Consider the following 19252-nt stretch of genomic DNA (forward strand, 5'->3'; position numbering starts at 1 on the left):
AAAAATTAATTTGAACAATTTTCGCACACTAGTATTGAAATCTGAAACTGGTCTATGTAAATCTTTATATTTCAAAATCAATTTGAACAATTTTCGTACACTAGTATTGAAATCTGAAACTGGTCTATGTAATTTTTTATATTTAAAAATTAATTTGAACAATTTTCGTACACTAATATTGAAATCTGAAACTGGTCTATGTAAATTTTTATATTTGAAAATTAATTTGAACAATTTTCGTACACTAGTATTGAAATCTGAAACTGGTCTATGTAAACTTTTATATTTCAAAATTAATTTGAACAATTTTCGTACACTAGTATTGAAATCTGAAACTGGTCTATGTAAATTTGTATATTTAAAAATTAATTTGAACAATTTTCGTACACTAGTATTGAAATCTGAAACTTCTTTTTATAATAATTTTATTTCATAATTAAAAATGAATATTAACAATGATCGTGCGCTAGTATTGAAATCTGGAACTGGTTATTATAATTTTATTTTATATTTAGAAATGAATTTTAACAATGTTCGTGGATTATATTGAAATCTGGAACTGGTCTTTGTAATTTTATTTTATACTTAAAAATTAATTTTAACAATTTTCGTGCACTAGTACTGAAAACTGGAACTGATTTCTATAGTCTAATGTTATTTCATATTTAAATATGAATTTTAAGATGTGCGTGCACCATTATTGAAATCTGAAACTGTTCTTTGTAATAATTTTATTTTATATTTAAAAATGAATTTTAACATTATTCGTGAATGGAATCTTGAACTGGTCTTTATAATTTTATTTTATATTTAAATATGAATTTTAAGATGTGCGTGCACCATTATTGAAATCTGAAACTTTTTTTTGTAATAATTTTATTTTATATTTAAAAATGAATTTTAACATTATTCGTGAATGGAATCTGGAACTGATCTTTATAATTTTATTTTATATTTAGAAATGAATTTTAACAATGTTCGTGGATTAGTATTGAAATCTGAAACTGGTCTTTGTATTTTTATTTTATACTTAAAAATTAATTTTAACAATTTTAGTGCACTATTACTGAAAACTGGAATTGATTTTTATAATCTAATTTTATTTCATATTTAAATATGAATTTTAAGATGATTGTGCACCATTATTGAAATCTGAAACTGGTGTTTGTAATAATTTTATTTTATATTTAAAAATGAATTTTAACAATGTTCGTGCATGAAATCTGGAATTGGTCTTTATAATTCTATTTTATATTTACAAATGAATTTTAACAATGTTCGTGCATGTAATCTGGAACTGGTCTTTATGGATGCTATGCATAGACATTTCGCTAGCCCGCGCTACGAGCGTGCTAAACTAGCCCCGACTATCGACTGATTACTTGTACAGGATTCATATCATATCACACCGCTAACACTGGTTTATGAATACGAAAAACGTTAGTTCGCTGATCATCCACCGGAAGCCCGCGCTAAGAATGTCTATGAATATGGCCCTATGATTTTATTTTATATATAGAAATGAATTTTAGCAAAGGTCGTGTACTAGTATTGAAATATCGAACTGGTCTTTATAATTTTAATTTATATTTAAAAATGAATTTAGCAATGTTCGTGCACTAATACTGAAAATCTCATATAGGCTGTTATTACACTCTTAAGAAATTTACTATGCTCGCCAAGGATCACGTCATAAGTTACTTCATATTCGTATCTTAGGGCCGTATTCACAGACATTCTTAGCGCGGTCTTCCGGTGGATAATCAGCGAACTAACGTTTTTCCTATTCATAAACCAGTGTTAGCGATATGATATGATATGAATCCCGTACAAGTAACCAGTCGATAGCCGGGGCTAGTTTAGCACGCTCGTAGCGCGGGTTAGCGAAATGTCTATGCATAGCACCCTTACTTGTTATCATTAAATGCAAACGCCTTTTAAGAAACCCGGAGGTTCATTGCCGCCCTCACATAAGTCCTCCATCGGTTCCTATTCTGAGCAGGATTAATCCAGCCCCTATCATCATATTCCACCTTCTTCAAATCCATTTTAGTATTATCGTCCCATCTACGTCTCGATCTCCACAAAGATCTTTCTGCTCAAATCTTCCAACTAACTCTCTATACGCATTTCTGGATACACATGTGCTACATGCCCTTCCCATCTCAAACGTCTGGATTTAATGTCCCTATTTACAGTATGTCAAGTGAAGAATACAATGCATATAGTTTTGCGTTGTGTAACTTCCTCCATTCTCCTGTAACTTCATCCCTTTTAGTCTCAAGCACCTTATTCTCGAACATCCTTAACCTCTGCTCCTCCCTCAAAGTGAAGTTCAAATTCCATAACCATACAGAACAACCGGTAATATAACTCTTTTATAAATTCTAACTTTCATCTTTTTAGAAAGAAGACTAGATGACAAAAGCTTCTCAACCGAATAATAACAGCCATTTCCGATATTTATTCTGCGTTTAATTTTCTCTCGAGTGTAATTTATATTTGTTACTGTTGCTCTAATGCATTTGTATTTTTTCATTTTTTCAAAGGATTAAATTTCAAATTCATTATAATTATTATTATTATAATTATTATTATTATTATTATTATTATTATTATTATTATTATTATTATTTTATTGGATTATTTTACGACGCTGTATCAACATCTAGGTAATTTAGCGTCTGAATGAGATGAAGGTGATAATGCCGGTGAAATGAGTCCGGGGTCCAGCACCGAAAGTTACCCAGCATTGCTCGTATTGGGTTGAGGGAAAACCATTATTATTATTATTATTATTATTATTATTATTATTATTATTATTATTATTATCCTTCCTTCTTTATAAAACGTTGCGTTGCACTAAAAAAAAATGTTTGCTCAAACTTTGACTCGCAGTTTCCAACAGTAATGCCGTACAGCACGAGGCAGGTCAACAGATGTGACTAAACCTCATCATGGTAATGTTTCTTTTCGTAAACAAATACAGAAAAATGGCATGTCCTGGCGGTAATAAAACTTGCTGCCAAGGCTAGGAACATGGTTTACTCAGATATCCTCAAGAGGTCTGCAAGACAAGAGGACACGACACATTATCGTAATGAACGGGCAAGACACGAGAGGGACGGATGAAGATGCGGTGCTGAGTAAGCTTAATGAACACGGCGGGGCTCGGACAACACGCACCCTTCCCTTACTGCTTTTGTAAATCATTCAGCAACTCTTGTGTGCCACTGCTATAGTGAGGATCACGTAAGTTCAGTTCCCAAACAGCAAATATTTCCGCCTTGTCAGTGTTGCCAACTGTTACCAGATATCACCACATGTAGTAAAATCACGATCCTATGTACTGAATGACTTCTTTACTCACCGTACTTTACCTTAATGTTGGAAGGTTATTCTAAATAGTTTCAATAATAATGAGAAATGTATTGCTATGTTCTATTCTTTTATTCCTTTACATTATTATTAGTATTAGAATTAATAGGTTACTAGACGTAAATATACAACAAAGTATAGTATATAATATTCAAGAATCAAATCTGTTCCAAGACCAATTAAATTATTGTCACTTCACTTCAAAGATTCCAGCGTACATATACTGTACTTCCTAAAGGTAGATAAATTAATAACCAATTGACTTTTGGTTGGAATTCGAATGAACTTCTGATTATCTTTTGAAATTAGTAAGGAAATGGATAATACAACTAGGCTAAAACTGAAATAATAATAAATCAACTTACAAAAATAATTTTGGTCCTTAAAAGCCATAAGTAATTTCACTTCTAGATACCTTTTTAAAGATTTCATTTGTTTGTAAATTGCTTAATAATGTTACACTTACACTTATTATTTCTGCAACTCCACGTCTGTCATTGAAAAAATGTATGATACATAACTGTGAAGTCTCTTTTTGGCTCTTGTGTCCTAAATTTAAATAAGAAAAAACAAATGATTCAAGAAATGTGAGCTGGTGAAAATTAAATACTCAATTCATAAAATAATTACTACCAAAAGAATATTTTATTAATTCTATAAAAAAGATGGATTACACAGAACAGATGGCCAGAAATCATATTTATACACAACATACAGCATGAAACGATCATCAAAAAATGCTTTTTGTACACAATAACATCTTTCAAACGAAGTGAAATAGCCAATAAGTTCAATAAATATTATGCTAATAAGTAATAACTATAATTAATAATTATCTACAAGCTGTAAAAGGGAATAAAATAGTATATTGTTGAAATTAGGGGGTATGGTTTATTACGTGTATTTATAATTTTAATTACTTTTTCTACATTTAATTATATTTTAATTTCTATTAGATTAGTTGGTGTGGGTGTTAGTTTTATCTGTGTACGTCAGACTATTAAGAAAAAACTGAAAGAAATATTAAATCTACAATCTACTTTATATAACAATATTTAATCAAGAACTGAATATTACTATTAATTTAATAACATAAGACCCAAAACATCTCCAAGTCCAGACAATACACATGCTGATTTTCTTAAATATGTTGGCAAACAAGCAAACTCACTACTTTTATCTTGTAATCTCATCTAAAATACAATATCTGTCTGGAGAAAATCTATCATAACATCAATTTTGAAAAGCAATTATTCAACTAATATCTTTTCGAGTTATCGACAGATACCACTTACCAGTATGATAGCCAAAATTATGGAAGAGATGATTTCATAGATTGAATTGGTTCCTGGAATCTAGTAACTAACTTTCATCTTATTGAGTTGACTTAAGAAAATTACATTCAACAAATGGACAGATTTTAAATTTTAGTCAAGATATTAAAGATATTTTAAACAGAAAACAAAACACCTTAGCAATTTTAATTTATTTTCAAGGATCATATGGTTCTGTAAATATAAATCACTTAAGAAATTGCAAACTTAGGGTGTCCATGATAAAGTGTTACACTGGGTCAGTGACTTGATTATTTGATTCATTGTCACAAATATGTAAATAGAGACAGATTCATCTGGGCTTCCCACATTGTTGTTTTCAGGAATACATTTTCCAATATTAATGTCGATGGTCTAACTAAAGAAATAGATCTTATGATAATCTCATCATTTGCGGATAATATGGTTGTCTAGAACAAAAAATCACAGTCCACAAATATTAATAAACTGAGCCAAAATCCCAACAGACTTTTTGACTCTACTTGGAGAACTCAAACTTGCTCAATCAAGGGAAACTTTACTAATAAAACACAATCCCAAGTTATTTCAAAATGAATAGTATATAAGTTAACTTTAACTGATGATGTTAAGAAATGTGATACTTCTCCAGACATTTTAAAAATCATTAGAAACGATAAATGATCTGGTCAGTGAGTGACTACATACAGTATTTTTTATAGATGGATCCTGTTTACCAAGCCATAGATGTAGTGGTGTTGTAGTACAATACCAGTATATTCCCTTTTACAGGGAATTATATTCAAACACTTGTTTGCCCCATTTTAACCGTGACAACGCTTTTTAGTTTTTTAAACTTTCTGGTTATTGTATTGTGTTTGTGTTTAGTGAAAGATTTTAGATAAGGGCGCAAATAGCCATAGTAGCTGACGCGCCCTTTTTAAACGCCACTAACTAACTAACTAACTTCAAACACTGACTAATTTTGATAGTGAAAATTCAGATACACTTTTAAGCTTACAAAATCTCCAGTATCAACTTCATAAATCTGAGAAGGCTGTCATACTATCAGATTCAAAATCAGATATTCTTGCTGCAGTATTGGACGTAACAGCATGAAATCTCAATATTTTACAGTGTTTTAATATTTTAAGCAAAATGGTCGAATTACATCGACGACTGGTACTTCCGTGGATCCATGAACTTTATGGAGTGGGAGGTAATGAGGTAGTTGAAAGGTAGCAAAATTACTGTAAGGTTATCTATACCTGCATCTTACCACACTGTTAAAAGAATAACAAGATCAGAACATGACAATGTGGTAACAAAAATCGGAATGATTCTAAAGCAAATGAAAAAATTGCAATAGGCCATCCGGCATCTGCTCCACGATGGAGGAAAATCCTCAGAAGAAACCAACTAATCAGACCAAATGGGGGATCCAAACTACCCTCGAGTGCAGCTCTGTATTTGCAGGCCAACGAGTCTACCGACTAAGCTACATTGGTGGCACCACTAAAAATATGAAGTACATGGCACTCAGATTATTAAATTGACAAACCTAAACAATTATTCATCAGTTAAGCTATAAAATATAATACATAGCAAGCAAGTTAATTCAATTTAAAAGTATAAACAATTCAATCAGTTGAAATATACAGAAATTGATAATAAATACCATGCAAATTACTTCACATTACAAGCATAAACAATTCATCACTTGTGGTATACAGCCTACTGTATAATTTATAGCACATACAATTCATCAGTTAAGCTATAGGCCTACAGTCTACTATTGAATTTACAGCATATATAATTCATCAATTAAGCGAAACAAAAATATAGTACAATACATAGTAAAAATAATACACCTAATTTAATAACTGAACTTCTATGAAAATCTACAGTGGCAGTACTCATATTATCACAGGCCATGATTGTCTCAAATATTTACAAAGAACTGATATTTCAGAATCTCCCCATGCCATTTCTGAAATCTCAATGAAGATATGGATCATTGTCTTGACTGTTTAACTTTACACAGCTTTCAATCATCTGGTTAAATATTGGAGTGCAAGATAACAAATGACATCAACTGCTGAACACTTGGTATCAATCAACCAACAACTTCATTAGATTAAAGGGGGAAAAAAACTGAAAGAATTAATTGTATATAGACACAACACATAAGACAAGGCAGCTTCAGAACAGTAATTGGCAAGGCTCTGTTGTTTTAGGATTCTTATGTAGATTCAGTTTCACCTGAAAGAAAAAAGTAGCATCTATAAGTATGCCTAATTATGAGAAATAAGAGAAACGGTTGCAATAGTAGTAGTAGTAGTAGTAGTAGTAGTAGTAGTAGTAGTAGTAGTAGTAGTAATGATGATGATAATAATAATAATAATAATAATAACTGCAAAGTATGGAAATTAATATTGAAATATAATATCAAAAGGTGATTTCACACCATCAACTGTTATCATTTAGTACAACAAATCTATTATATTCAGTTGCAATCACCAGTAGCTGTTCTTTCCTCCATTTTGTTGTTGGCTGATTTTTCACAAGTCTGCTATGATATGCAGCACTATCCATGACAATAACGCATTGCCCTAATGTTCTCAAGTCAACAACTGTGTTTGCACCCACTTCTCAACTACAGGGCACTATGGTAGTCCTGACTTTTCTTTCAATTGCATGAAAAAATTAAATCAGCACCTGCAATAAAAATTATACCTGGGCATATAATTACGTCACATGAATTCACAGCATTTAAATAAAGAAAATAAAACATAACATAACATAACATGACATGAGATCCTCTTTGGTGAAAGGCTTTCCCACGTTTTTATTTAGTCACCAATTTTTATATTTTTGTACCCTGATTAAAAAAATTACTCTTGCCAAATTTATGTAAAATATAAATCAATATAACTTACCGAGTATAAATCCACCTTTCGTTCCGGCATCTAATCTTCCACCCTCATTTGTTGGTCTATGAATAACACCATTCATGTCACTGGAAACTTCACCTGGTTTATTTCATGAATAAGTGGGTGATCCTACTTAAAAAAACAGAGAGAGAAAAGCAATTCACATTGACACTCTAAGAGAGACAAACATTTTTAAGACAGGAAAACCGTTTAAGAATTTTATAACTAACCTCTAGTTATAATATGAAACTATTAATTGCAAAACATGTTGTTCCCACCTGAATTCATTACTAGTAGCCTATATTAATTGCAATTTCATATTCCACATAAGTGTTAACCTATTTGTTAGTAAAAAATTCAATCACTCAATGTCTCACAATACATTGAAATTTACCATTCATAAAAATCCAAGTCTCATCCAAGAATACTACGGGTTTAGGGTTCTCACGCTCCACATTTCTTATATATTCTCTTAAAAACGAATAACATCACTTTCTCGTACATGTGTATAAGAATCCCCTTTGCTCCATAGAAATTTCATCTCTTTCAAAATTTTTTCACCGATGATAAGGATACTCTAAATAAATATGTTTCATAATCATCATTCATATGTTCCAGAACTTTTGCTGCTGTTAGTACTTCCCCTGTAACAGTAAATGAAAATTATGCCATATTTTTATACATATGACTAATATCAGAATTACATTGCATAAATCAACACAATAATTCCTGTAACTTCCCTACCTTTATGTAACTTGTCATAAATAAATCTCGCAATTGCATCTTTCGTAAAGTCATCAGCATCAGTCACTGGATGTTTACGTAGTCTATGTTTTCCTGGTGTCACAAGTGGGGTCCCCTTCTGTGAATTTATCACATTCGTGGCTGTAGTAAAGCCAAGCTGTAATAACAAACAATAACATAACACTTCTAAAAATTGTTATATCATAAAATTCATGCATGATACCAACATTTGCAGCTATATGAATAGAAAATGATCAACATGTTAGGTTGGATCTACGATAGGTTTAAGTAGGCTAATATTTAGGTAATTCTCCAGAAAAGCTACATCAAAGAAGGCATAATTTTATTTTGTTTAATTGATTTCTGTGATATTTACATAGTGATGAACACGTGGTTTTAGTGCACAGCCACAAATACATTCAGCACAAAAATCCTTTGACACTTACCTGTATATTCTAATGCATTGTTGTAGTCCCTCCCTCAAACTTGTTACTAATTACCAATATAACATGCGAGAGGTCCATGACGAAGAGAAATGGTTAGTTTCCCAGTAGTGCGTCCTCGTCCTCTCGAGTGTTATATCTTAACAAGTACTTTGGGTGGGGTAGCTTTTCTGAAGAAACACCATATTTAATATTACTTAGACCAGTCATGAATAAATTATTCAGCCAGAGTCAACGTTCCTATGCTTTATAGAGTATGTTATATAGTTATTATATAAAACTGAATTATTTTTAAGCACCATAACAGGCCAACATTCATGTAATATTTGCTGCAATATCAAGTTAATAATTACAATATGACTTGTATTTTCTTCGGCCGATGTGGCATGTAAATTGTGATCTGAACGGTTAATTTAATACTAAAAGAGAAAACTGGAAATTTACTTTCGTGCTGTTTGATTATTTGTTCGTCTAATTTGTAAATGTATTTAAGCTATCACCTACTGCAGTATTACAGTATCTTAAATGTATTTAGTTTGGCAATATGAAAATCACTGACTTGATTAAACATCTAGGCCTAACTTAAAAATTTGTTTTGTTTGACCACAATCATGAAATTATTAATGCAAACTCCTAAAACTGAATACCACTTTGAAATGTATGCTTAAGAATACTTACTCCTAATAATTTTCCTATTCTGGTTGTAATTGCTGTCTCCGTTAGCATAATTCCTTCTTCATTATCTTCTTTCTTCAACTCATTATACACGTGAACTACAGATTTCTGAAGCTTACTCTGAATGCCACACATTTTCTTCCTTGGAGGAGTCACTGCAACACTATTTCATTTTTTTGACATAGTAATAAAAATCTAAACACGAAAGAAATTCATTAAAATTTGAAATAATATTTCTATCCATTACCCACGTGCATTATCACGCCCAAGTATATTATATTTATTCGTAGTTATCTGACTATTCTTGAATTATAACCACAACGCAACACATAAAATAACTATTATGTATTAATATTAATACTAATATTAATACTAATATTAATTAATTACTAATAAGTTCGAATTTCACTATCTTCCAGTAACCGGCTGAGAAATCTAGTACAATTTTAATTTCATGGAACTCCAGTACCGGCAAATATTGTCGATATTTGCCTCAGCTGCCAACATACCAGTTACAAAATCACTACCATTTATAGTATTTGTCAGTATCGAAATTCGAAACGAAGTTGGCAAAAGAAAATTCAACCTTCAAACTAGAAAATCACCATAATCCACTAGCATTTGTAGTAATGGGGGAAAAATGGTTAGGTTTCACCCTTAGGGTATCAAGTTACCTGGTCTTCCCTATAACCAGGGGAGACGCTACGCACGCCCTCATCTATCACAATTTAGAAGTACAAACGAGGTGTCAAAGCAGGTCAAGACTTCTGTTCCTGCGTCTTACATCAAGTTAGTCATCATCATCATTATCACCATCATCTTATCATTATATTTCTAGACCACAGGAATGATTCTTTGCTTATTTATTGAAGAGTTTCTCCAGGTTACGCTGACATTCCTAAGACTAGATCAAAAGAGTATAATTTGTTTCTATTTCTGAGCAGTTCATTCATGTTCCAACATTGTATTACATAATTAGACTTATTAAGCTGTCATTCCAAATCTTATCCTATAATAATTAAAATATATCTTTCTTCTAAGCAGGTGCTACAGGATTACCTCAGAAATTCTTCTTATATGCGTTTTTGTAGGTATTCTACATTTTTATGCGTGCACTTCCGAGTAAGCCTATTATAAATCCTCACATTACCACTAGCAGTAGCAGTAGCAGTAGCAGTAGTACAGAAGTGGACAAATTATTAGCAAAATTGAAGATTTTTATTATATATTTTTACAAAATGTAATTCTTCAATTTACACTACAGTTGAAATTTTTTCGTATTTCCAAATTATTGGCAAAACTGAAGATTTGTATTGTATATTTTTAGAAAATTTATCTCTTCAATTTGGACTACATTTGATATTTTTGCATATTTGCAAACCTGAAGGTTTTTATTATATATTTTTACTAAATTCGATTCTTCAATTTGGAATACAGTTGACATTTTGGATATTTCCAAATTATTAGCACAACTAAAGATTTTTATTTTATAGTTTTACAAAATTTGACTCTTCAATTTAGGTTGTAGTTGACATTTTTGCTAATTTACAAATTTTTAACAAAATTGAAGATTTTTATTATATATATATTATATTATTATTATATATATTTATTATTTTTATTATATATTACATATTTTTTATTATATATATTATATATATAATATTTTTATTATTTATTATATATATTATATATTATATATTATATATATTTTATTATATATATATACATATATATATATTTTATATTATATAAATTTTATTATATATATATATATTTTATTATAGATTTTTATTATATATTATATATATATTTTATTATATATATAAAATTTAACTCTTCAATTTAAACTACAGTTGATATTTTTGCATATTTCTCTCTATTTTAATGATAGAAATATGCAAAATTGTCAACTGTAGTCTAAATTGAAAAATCAAATTTTGTAAACAGAATTATCATAAAAATCGTCAATTTTGTTAATAATTTTTCCACGTCTGTAGTAGTAATACTTACTTACTGCCTTCAAGGAACACGGACGTTCATTGCCGCCCTCACATAAGCCCGCCATTGGTCCCTATCCTGAGCAAGATTAATCCATTCTCTATTATCATATCCTACCTCCCTCATATCCATTTTAATATTATCTTCCCATCTACGTCTCGGCCTCCCTAAAGGTCTTTTTCCCTCCAGCCTCCCAACTAACACTCTATATGCATTTCTGGATTCGCCCATACGTTCTACATACTCTGGCCATCTCAAACGTCAGGATTTAATGTTCCTAATTATGTCAGGTGAAGAATACAATGCGTGCAGTTCTGTGTTGTATAACTTTCTCCATTCTCCTGTAACTTCATCCCTCTTAGCCCCAAATATTTTCCTAAGAACCTTATTCTCAAAAACCCTTAACCTATGTTCCTCTCTCAAAGTGAGAGTCCAAGTTTCACAACCATAAAGAACAACCGGTAATATAACTGTTTTATAAATTCCAACTTTCAGATTTTTTGACAGCAGAATGGATGATAAAAGCTTCTCAACCGAATAATAACAGGCATTTCCCATATTTATTCTGTGTTTAATTTCCTCCCGAGTATCATTTACATTTGTTACTGTTGCTCCCAGGTATTTGAATTTTTCCACCTCTTCGAAGGATAAATTTCCAATTTTTATATTCCCATTTCGTACAATATTCTCGTCAAGAGACATAAACATATACTTTTTCTTTTCGGGATTTACTTCCAAACCTATCTCTTTACTTTCTTCAAGTAAAATTCCCGTGTTTTCCCTAATCGTTTGTGGATTTTCTCCTAACATATTCAAGACATCCGCATAGACAAGCAGCTGATGTAACCCGTTCAATTCCAAACCCTCTATTTTATCCTGAACTTTCCTAATGGCATATTCTAGAGCAAAGTTAAAAAGTAAAGGTGATAGAGCATCTCCTTGCTTTAGCCCACATTGAATTGGAAATGCATCTGACAGAAACTGGCCTATACGGACTCTGCTGTAAGTTTCACTAAGACACATTTTAATTAATCGAACTAGTTTGTTGGGAATACCAAATTCAATAAGAATATCATATAAAACGTCTCTCTTAACCGAGTAATAGTAATAATAGTAGAAATATTGTAGTGGTACTAGTAATAGTAACAATAATTATTAAAAGTAGTAGTAATATAATATTAATAATACTAGTAATAACAGTAATAGTAGTAGTAACAGTAGTAGTGTTGTGGTAATACTACTATAGGTAACTTTTCATATGGTGCCTGATAAGGTCAATGTGACGAATTCAAGGCGAACCCAAATTAAAAACCCAAGTCTTCCATGTTGTGGGATGCCAAAAGTTACTTAATTTCCCAGTAATAATAACATGCACTTTATAAATATGATCATGCTATTTTGGTGTTTAATTAGTCATGTTTAAACTTTGATAATCGTGGATCACGTACAGCCCAAACGAACCTGTTCTTGGATCGTGGTTTCTTCTCCAGATGTGGTGATAAACAATGTGTGATGTTTATTCAAGCGGGGATCTGGCGATTACAGTCATTGTGCGGGAGACACAGAGATTATGCGGGGCTTCCAGGGCTGTGAGCCTCCACAATATCGGGCCCGGCTTCGATACCACAAAAGTCGTCACTTGTCCATCACGAAATCAGGGGTGACAATTTAATTCGCTCTAGCCTGAGTATCAAAGTTGAATCGCGTTGCATAACATGCCTTGAAAAAGCTACACCCCTCCCCCATTTTTCTTTAATTTCACATTTTTACCGAGTAAGAGGAAAATGTAATATTTCTATAAATTACCAAAAAGGAATACTTACTCCACGTCTCCGAAATTTTACTTGTGTAAGTTTTTTACCAGAAGAAGTAGTTAAAAAAAATAGGTCTGGCAATATTTGAACCGCTTTATTGATCGGTTGCGATTGCTGCTGATTGGCATCTTGTGGGAAGCAATTGACAGTAGGTACAAACAGTTAAAAGTCAGAATACTTCTCGAACTAGTGTTAGAAATACTTTTCGCAAGCTACCATTACAATACCCACTTTAACAAATTAGTCTACCATTAAAAAAATCTACTTTTAGTAATAGTCATACTACTTACTTACTGGCTTTTAAGGAACCCGCAGGTTCATTGCCGCCCTCACAGAAGCTCGCCATCGGTCCCTATCCTGAGCAACATTAATCCAGTCTCTATCATCATATCCCATCCATTTCAAATCCATTTTAATATTATCTTCCCATCTACGTCTCGGCCTTCCCAAAGATCTTTTTCCCTGCAGCCCCTCAACTAACACTCTATATGCATTTCTGGATTCGCCCATACGTGCTACATGTCCTGCCCATCTCAAACGTCTGGATTTAATGTTCCTAATTATGTCAGGTGAAGAATACAATGCGTGCAGTTCTTGCTATGGTCGTCCCATTCCGAGGCTTATTTGAATGTTTCGTAACAAGCTTTTTTTACGGTGATGGGTTGTTAGCCCTTCGCCCAACCCCCAAGCTGGAGGACCACCCCTCATCGGCTGTCCACGACTGCTTATTCAATATATTCGCAGCTACCCTCCATATCTGGAGGCCGTCTCCTCTATCCGCAACCTGAGGACGCGCCATGCCGTGGTGATAGGGATCCACAATACATGGACTTTTAGTAAAAAAAATAAATAAACAATGAAACATTTCCAGATACTGAAGCTTTTAATATAAGAAAGAGTATCTTCTGTTGTTCTTTGGCGAAAGAACTAAGAAAGAGACTACTGAAATGCTTTGTGTGAAGTGTGACATTGTATGCGGCAGAAACATGAACAAACGACGAAAGGGAGAGAAACGACTGGTAGTATTTGAAATGTGGATATGCCGAAGAATGGAACGTGTGAATTGGACAGACAGAATGAGAAATGAAGCTGTGCTGGAAAGAGTGGGTGAGAAGAATGATGCTGAAACTGATCAGAAAGAGAAAAAAGAATTGCCTGGGTCACTGGCTGAGAAGAAACAGCTTACTGAAGGATGCAGCGGAAGGAATGGTGAACGGGAAAAAAGTTCGAGGCAGAAGAAGATGTCAGATGATAAACAACATTGAGACACTGTAATATGAATGGAATAGGGAGACTAGGAGGAACGTGAAAAATAGGGGAGATTGGAAAATGCTGCGGTTGCACTGAAGGACCTGTGCTTGGGCAAAAAAACTTTGAATGAACTTTTTTAGTAGGTTATTTTACGACGCTTTATCAACACCTTTGGTTATTTAGCGTCTGAATGGGATGAAAGTAAAAATGCCGGTGAAATGAGTCCGGGGTCCAGCACCGAAAGTTACCCAGCATTTGCTCATATTGAGTTGAGGGAAAAACCCCGGAAAAAACCTCAACCAGGTAACTTGTCCCTACCGGGAATCGAACCCGGGACACCTGGTATCGCAGCCAGACGCGCTAGCCGTTACTCCACAGGTGTGAACTTGAATAAACGAGTGAATTAATGAGTGATTGAGTGACTGAATAAATGATTGAGTGAATGAGTGAATTAATGAATGAGTGAGTGAATGAATAAGTGAATGAATGATGGAGTGAATGAGTGAATGAATGAGTGAGTGAATGAATGAATTAATAAGTGAATGAATTAATGAGTGAATGGATTAATTAATTAATTAATGAGTGAATGAATGAATTAATGAATGAGTGAATGAACGATTGAATGAGTGAATGAATGACTGAGTGAATGAATGAATGAATGAATGAATGAGTGAATGAATGAAATAATTAATTAATTAATTAATGAGTGAGTGAGTGAGTGAATGAATGAATGAATGAATGAATGAATGAATGAATGAATGAATGAATGAATGAATTCAGACATTAAAATGTAGCGGTCACTAAGGCGCAAGACCACTGTTGTCGACATTAGAAAAACACTGAGTCTCTCCTTAGAAGGGATAAATGTGCCCTTTCCCACCTGAAATTGAAAGTGGTTCCGTTACATTTAGAATCAAAATGTTATGCGTACCACATACACCATGACAACGGACTCTTAACTCTACTAATTCAACGAAGTGCACTTTGACAGCAGAAAGTACGACTGACGCCTGCGTCCCTGCGTTGATCACCCCTGATTAGCATTATTTATGTACAGTGCGTTGACCACTAAAGGCTATAGCTTATCTATATTCCAGGCCGTTCAACGCTGTGTTTACAGAATATCAGCGAAATAGTGCTGAAAGGAGAGGGAGTTACTTGAATTATGCGATGGTTGTACCTCACGCAGAGACAAAGCTGAAGGTCGGGGTTCATTACCTGTGGTCAGTGTGATCGAACAGCAATACATTGCTTGCTAACACCCCGAACATGATCGATAAACTCTTCTAAAAATTCTACTGTTCAGTAATTAATTTCCGAGTTGTAAAGCACCTGTAAGACAGCATTTAATACAGTAAAGCCCTTGTAATCCAAATTGATTTTTATAGTTTTGTATGTTTTACTTGACGACAATTTTCAAATCGCGGTTAAAAAAATAATTTCCACCGACGTCAACTCCTCATGCACTTTGAAATTTAAAGGACATCTACAGAGTAAATTAGAAAGACTATTACACTTTTACTACGTCATACTACTTTTGACCAATAAAACGGTACGAAAGGACGTATTTAAACCAATCATGGCTGCTTATCGCACAATTTTATCGCGTCCCTAGCATTTGTTTAATTTTATCGCGTCCCTAGCATTTGTTTCTTTGTTTGCCAACATTTCAAACTGTGCTGGTCTGGACGTCAAAAAAAAAAAAAAAAAAAAAAAAAAAAAATAGAAAATTACAAACCTCTCCAGTCGATGCACAGCAGTTTCAAATATGACTTGCATTGGCATTCAAGAACAAGAATTAATAAAAATCACTGATCATACCTATGCATCTTCTGAAATCCTATTTACAAATAAATGAAGAGCACCATTCGGAAATCCTAAATAAGTTGAATACATCAACGAGTTCCACTTCTATTACGCACACGTCCAATATAACATCAATTGAACCACCAACCACATTCAAATTTGAAAACTGTACATGCAATAATTATTCCTTTTAAAATTATTCATGTTTATTTTTTATATCATCGTCGTTAATTAAAACTTTTCTAACACATGTATATTAGCCTATTTAGGTTATGTTATAGCTTCTGCTATATGATATTATGGATAGTCACGTATTAGAGATTGTTTAATATTAAGATTTATTGAAAATCATCTGTCAAGTGACGTTGATTACTGGGATTCGGATAATTGAAGTGAAATGCAACTGTTTTAATAAAAATGAAACTGAATCAACAAAGCCTTCTTGACTAGTAACACTGCCATCGTGATATAGATCGAGAACTTCTCGACGAGAAGGCATTGCTAGTAACCATAACTCACTACTGCCATCTAGCATGTATCTAGCGTAATATTTGTAACGTCGAGATGGTACAATAATACATTTGAAGGCAGTTGTATTTTCGTAAGTCAATTACTATTTTATTGTATTGGAGTACTTCGTTACTTCTAATCTTTATATACTTTCTTCTAATCGTGTAATAGTCAATTAAATCCCACTCGAGTTTTGATTTTTTCTAGATAAATCAAAACCTCTAGTGAGATTACTGTTGATAAAAATATAACTGATACTGTACTGATGTATTTATGAAGTTTTCTTTTTATTTTTGTGAAGGCTTTATAAATAGGTAAAAAATAACTGCGGTACAACTCTATATATACCTACATTTTGTACTTCAATGCATCTAACAACGATTGCATTAAACTTTATTTTGTATTCAATATTCATAATGAAAATATGCTAGGGTTGAAAACGTGAAATCCTTGCCTGCGTAAAGAGAAAAATTTTTAGCCTTGTTTATAACATTCTAGATTATGTACTACTCGTTCCATGGAAGTAAATCGGTTTATAAAATGAATAAAAATAAAAATACATGCAATCATTGGAACAGAATAAAGCCCATCCACCTTATGAAGATCCGATTATATGAGAAATTGTAAGCCCTCCTGTTTACTTCTATGCCGGCAGCAGCGATAGAAAGAGGATTGCAACTGTGAGCAAAAAGCACAACTGAAATGTGATTAAGTTAAATCTGCGTTCAAAAGTGGCTACAACTACCGTGTTCTATGTACGAATATCCATTTATCATTCCCATTTCACAGATATATCCAAACAATTCCTGTTCAAGTGAGCCACTGGAGCATTTGCCCTTCAAATTTCAAATTGTTTTCTATATTGAATAGTTGCACGTCAATAGTTATTGTCATTAGGGTAGTAGGATGACTTCGTTTAGATAATTTTCTAGGTTTGATTTCAGATACTTTAGAATATGTTCGTAGGTAAATTTTAAATATCTACAGGGTGTTAAAAAAGGGTCCAATACTTTCAGGTGTGGTAGTACGCAACAAAAGGAGGAAAAAAGTCAAATAAGCAACAAGCCTTAATTAATAGTTTTTACGAAAAAGTACTTAAAATTCGAGTGTTGATGGCAAGTTAATAGGGACACACATTTACCCCGTAGATTAACAACTGGTTCTCAGTATCGGTGTTTCTTAGCAAACCAATCGCCCGTCTTGCTGGAGAAAGTGCCATACCATCATAGACTACAAATGTGGTTTATGCATGACGGAGCATTAGCTCATTTCCATAAGATATCTAACATGGGTATTTAATCTTCGATGGATTGGCCGAGGAGGTCCAGTATCACGGCCTGCTCGTTCCCCAGATCTTAATCCCTCTGACTTTTAGTTATGGGGACACTTAAGGCCTTAGTGTATGCAACACCCATTGAAGACTTTCAAATGCTACAGGAACGTGTCTTCAAAGCCGGTATTATGTATTTATTTATTTGTTTGCTTATTTATTTTTATTTACTTTATTGATTTATTTATTTGTTAATGAACTTAATAGGCAAAGCCCAATTGCGATGTTCAAGACAATTGACATAATTTATAAAACATAAACAAGAAAACATACTCTTATTAAAAACTGAAAAAAAAAAAAAAAAAAAAAAAAATAGAAAAATGAGAAAGAAAAAAATAAATTGGGAAAAAGGTGTGAAAGTAGCTGGAAATTAACTAACAACAATATTCTTTAAAATTTGATAACAAATTATTCTGTATTTAGAAAAATTCATATTTAAAATATCAATATTCGGATGAGGATGTAACTTAATGTATAATTCCAACATTTGGAAAACTGCGGAATTTTTGTGCGATTTGCCCTTGATATGAAAAATAGATTTTGAAATTTTGTATTAAGCTTGGATGCATAGGTATAATGTTATATAAGAAAATAAATTAATAAGTTCAAGTTCATAATTTTATAAAGAAAGTGTAAAGATAGACAATTTCGTCTAATTTACAAACTAGTAAATTATAAATGTTGAAACATTGTAGCATAAACAATTTCGTCTAATTTACAAACGAGTAAATTGGAAATATTGAAACATTGTAGCATAAAAAATTTCGTCTAATTTACAAACTAGTAAATTGGAAATGTTGAAACATTGTAGCATAAACAATTTCGTCTAATTTACAAACTAGTAAATTGGAAATGTTGAAACATTGTAGCATAAACAATTTCGTCTAATTTACAAACTAGTAAATTGGAAATGTTGAAACATTGTAGCATAAACAATTTCGTCTAATTTACAAACTAGTAAATTGGAAATGTTGAAACATTGTAGCATAAACAATTTCGTCTAATTTACAAACTAGTAAATTGGAAATGTTGAAACATTGTAGCATAAACAATTTCGTCTAATTTACAAACTAGT

At 32.3% G+C, this 19252-nt stretch overlaps 1 long non-coding RNA gene across 2 annotated transcripts; it reads right to left on the bottom strand.

Annotated features, from left to right (window-relative positions):
* Positions 1 to 3996: 3996 nt before the first annotated feature.
* On the bottom strand, positions 3997 to 10150 carry LOC138699433 (uncharacterized). Of its 2 annotated transcripts, none has more exons than XR_011332017.1 (6): positions 9469 to 10150; positions 8348 to 8504; positions 7998 to 8247; positions 7610 to 7732; positions 7191 to 7388; positions 3997 to 6932 (listed from the first exon to the last, which is right to left on the bottom strand). It is a non-coding gene; the product is annotated as an uncharacterized lncRNA (long non-coding RNA). The 2 variants fall into 2 exon arrangements; XR_011332016.1 differs by having other exon boundaries at positions 7610 to 7735.
* Between the last annotated feature and the right edge of the window lie 9102 nt (positions 10151 to 19252).

The sequence above is a fragment of the Periplaneta americana genome, chromosome 5 (genome assembly GCF_040183065.1).
Source record: "Periplaneta americana isolate PAMFEO1 chromosome 5, P.americana_PAMFEO1_priV1, whole genome shotgun sequence".
Lineage (NCBI taxonomy): Eukaryota > Metazoa > Arthropoda > Insecta > Blattodea > Blattidae > Periplaneta > Periplaneta americana.